General features: G+C 41.3%; 1 protein-coding gene across 2 annotated transcripts in view; it reads left to right on the top strand.

Annotated features, from left to right (window-relative positions):
• Nucleotides 1-3974, top strand: part of RAF1 (Raf-1 proto-oncogene, serine/threonine kinase) — a 65163-nt gene that overhangs the window by 23201 nt on the left and 37988 nt on the right. The window contains exon 1 of one of the 2 annotated variants that reach the window (XM_017737305.1): nt 3746-3770. The exons of the other annotated variant lie outside the window; for it this stretch is intronic. The gene's annotated coding sequence lies outside the window, so the exon portion shown is untranslated. Of the gene's footprint in view, nt 1-3745; nt 3771-3974 lie in introns of those variants that run through there. 2 annotated transcript variants of the gene reach the window in all.

The following is a 3974-nucleotide window of genomic DNA, read 5'->3' on the forward strand; positions in this document are numbered from 1 at the left end:
GAGGTTGCTGTTTACTGTTTATAGAGCTGCACTCAGAATAATTTAATTACTGCAAGGCGTAATGAAAAGCTGTTTCAATTTTATTCTGAAGTGTTCCCACACCAACTGGTATTGAAAAGCTACATAATTGATGTTTTCATCCAACATATTTAATCTTAATTTTATAGAAAGACACCATATAAGTATGAACACCTAATAGATATAGTAAAGAGATGGAATTAATTCTAAAAGAATATACAATAGAGGACAATAGTCCTCTATGGAATAGTGATTTTTAGATAAACGTGTTTCTTAAATGAAAGCATTAAAGCAGTGAAAAGAAAGGGAAAAAATGAAGATACTAACTTCAATTTCTATACAGAATAAAGCAGTGAACAGATGAGGCAAAACTTGTTGGCAGCATTGTGAAGGCAACCATGGCCCAGTGACTTCAGCTGGGGGTGTAAAATGTAACAGAAGAACTTTGCAGGACAGCTCTTGGTAACTTAAAGTACTCAAACTGAATTTCCCCTGGAAGTAAATAAAGTGAATTGAAGCCATCTGTGCTGTCATTCCTTCCCACTTCAGTACGTGTGAGGTGTATCAGCCTGTCCTGTGTGCATGGCTCCACCTTACACCGGCATGAAGATTCATTGGGCAAGTCCTGGGGGTTGGGGATACACAGACCTGCACAGAGCCTGGCTGGCTTCAGTGGATCTGCTTCCAGAATCCAGCCTGTCAGGGAAGTAACAAAGTCACTGCAAGCTTCATTTATCACCAATTAGATAAAAAGTGAAGCTTCTGGAAGGAGCTGACTGTTGTGTGGTACCTATGGGAAGTCAGGTGTTATTTTCATGTGGAATAGAGAGACTCCCAAGATTTGGCTGAAGAGCTGCTGGACAGGGTGAGAAAGGCAAGCACTGTAACCAGCCCAACAGCAACCACCTTTAGCTGGATATGGATAAAGTAAAAAGTTGACAATTCGTGCAGGACAAAGCAACAAAAATAATGGTTTTCACTCCAGCAAAACAAGTGTACTGCACTGTTAACAGCTTCATATATAAGATGTCCTGTTGTTGTAAGGCAATTTATGCAATTTAAATTCTCAATGCATGAAAAACCCAAACTAAAAATTATATTCCACTCCCTTGAACACTTCAGTGACACGGGAAAATAATAAAGTCTTTCAGCTGGATGATAAAATATAAATAGTTTATGCATCATCATACAAATAAGGGATGCCTTATTTGGCTTCTCTTTTAGGTTGCTAATGCTTGATTTGTTCAAGGCCACTTTCTTCATGGTCTCTGTATGCTGGACTTCTTTTGTATCTAACTTGACTTAAATTTTTTCCTAAGCAGTGTTCTCTTAGTTAAAAAAAAAATTTATGCAGGAGTAAGAGAATAATTTGCAGCATAACCAAACCTTGCAGAAGGACAATGCTTTGACTGTGGCTCAGAGGGAAGCACCCTGGATAAAATGGCAAAGTTTGTCTATAGCAGTCCTTGGTTTGAGGAGGAAGGAAGTAAGATTTGATACCCAAAATTCCATAATAAAGTGAGTATATGCATTTCTTCTTTTTTCCAGCCAGCATTCCACTCCTAATTTTTGCTGCTCATTCTTCTGAGGCTTATAGGTATTAAGGGTACAATTAAGGTTATGTGGTGCCACTTCAAACATTTGATATTTTTTGGAGAATCCCCAAGTAATGACAGCCAAGTAGACTGGGAACACAGGAATATTGCAAATGGAAACACCACAAATAAGGAAAGGTTTCACTTTTCCATGCTCCTTTCCAGCAGGCAATGTGAAAACTCTTCTCAAAGATGGGGATCATCCCTCCCATTTTGGACTGGGAGGAAGCTGAGGTCCATGAGGCTGGGATGGCTTTGCCTGTGTGACAAACCCACTGGAGGAAAGGGAATTAATCCCCAGGGCTACAACCACCAGGCAGACTGGCCTCACACCTCCAAAGAATGGTTCTCATTTTCCTCCTAATCACGCCTCAGGCTGCTTTTTGTGCCGGTAGAAGACACCCCAGAGAGTGAAAATGTAAGATCTGATTATATGCCTGGACAAATGAAAGTCTAATACCTGGACATTCACACTTTAGACATCTAATCCCAAACATAAACCAGATCAACCTCGGGAAGAATGCTGGTAATTTTCAGTTTATTTTGGACAGTCTGTTCAGTTTTCATTTCCCTTCTACTTCAGTGCTGTAATGTTTCAGTTTCCTTGTTTGCTTTTCTGTTTCTTTCTTGCAATTATTGTCTTTCTTTGCATGTGCTGCATTGTTTAACTCGAAATTTGGCTTGCTTTCCTACAGATCTGTGTTTATTTGCTCCATGACTACAGCCCTGTTCTAGTCTTTTAAAAGAAGTTTAAAACTTTATGAAAGGTCTTTGTCGAAACCTCCTTTTCTTGAGGTGGTTTTTCCTGTCTTCTTTCCCTCTTTCTTTTCAAGCTCCTCATTGTACTTATATTTTATATTACAGTATTTTAAGATCCTTTTGCATATTTTGCTAGAATCTGTACTACTCGACCATATTACATGGACATGCTTAGTCTAAAACCATGTGAATATTTATTGTTCACACTGCTTTGAGTGTAGTTCTGTATTTTTTTCTCCTGGGCCGAGTTTTGCAGTCAGACATATGGATATGACTCCTGTTAAAGTTGCATAAATGAACTGGATCTGTGCATCACGGGACTTGTTCAGTTTAAATGTGACATTGAAAAGTTACTCTATAAGAATTCGAAAAGAAAGATTCAGATTTTAAATTTTGCCATTGGTGGATACCACCTTGGTCTGGTTTTGGCATTTTGGTAGGTCTGAGCCCATGGCAACGGGGAAGAGGAAAATAAGAGAATAAGATCTTTTAATAGCTGGCATCTCCATGTGGTTTGTCTCGTAAAAGAGTGCTACAAAAGCTTAAGTATTTCTTTTAGCAATGTCCTCTAAATTGAAGGCATTATTAGACTGGAATCAGTGGTCACTTTCAGAGTATGTGGGAATCATGGTATTCTAGAGACATGGAAACTTCTGTTCCAGCCTTCCAGAGCTCCTGGTTGCCATCCCCATTTCAATCCCCTATGACTTAGCAACCCCACCTCTTCCTGGAGGTCACCAGTGCCTAAGGACTCTCTGTGTTTTGGGGTTATTTTCTTATTTGGTGCTTAGGAGAGGCAAACCCAACAGTGCTGCTTTTTCCTTGTCCTTGCTATGCCTCTCTGAGGTTAACGTGACTTCAGCTGAACTCGGGTTTTGGTTTCTATCAGAACCTTCTTCCGCAGAGAAATCCAAAATAAGGCTGAGAATTTTGCTGGAGGCTCTTTTTTAGAGTAACGCTAATTTAATTAACTTACTTAATGTAACTTACGTGACTGTAAATGCAAACGTGTAATGCTCTGTAAAAACAGTCCTAGGAGAAATGTTTTCCTCTGCAATGGCTATCCCGAGAAGCTGTATTTTGGGGTGATAATTTGTTTACTATTTTGATGTGCCATTCTGTATGTTTTCAAAGCTAAAATAAGCGAGCTAACAGCGAGCAGAGCCCTTTGGTATCCCTACTTTTCCATGGACGCTGTGCTGAGTAACACAGGGATTGCTGCCTGACAGCTGGTCGCTGTCTCCTCCAGGAAAAGAGCTTGCACACTATTTTTTTTTATTTATTTTTTTATTTCTCCCCAGATACCTTTCCCAGCAGCTCACACCCCACCCCTCAGCACGTACCGCCCCTTGGGAATTGCTGCCTGCTCCCTTCAGAGCCAGGGTTTGCTTTGCACAGGTAGGACAGGGCTTGCTTTGCCCAGGTAAGGCAGGGCTGGGCTGGCAGAGGTAGGGCAGGGTTTGCTCAGCTCAGCTCAGGGCTCAGGGGCTCTGCTCCGGCAGCGCGGCCGATGCGGGTGTCGGACCCAGCCGGTGCCGGTGCCCACACATCGGGGCTGACGCGCTGCCGATGCGCCCCGCTTAATTAATTAGCTAATTAATT

The sequence above is a fragment of the Corvus brachyrhynchos genome, unplaced genomic scaffold (genome assembly GCF_000691975.1).
Source record: "Corvus brachyrhynchos isolate BGI_N302 unplaced genomic scaffold, ASM69197v1 scaffold266, whole genome shotgun sequence".
Lineage (NCBI taxonomy): Eukaryota > Metazoa > Chordata > Aves > Passeriformes > Corvidae > Corvus > Corvus brachyrhynchos.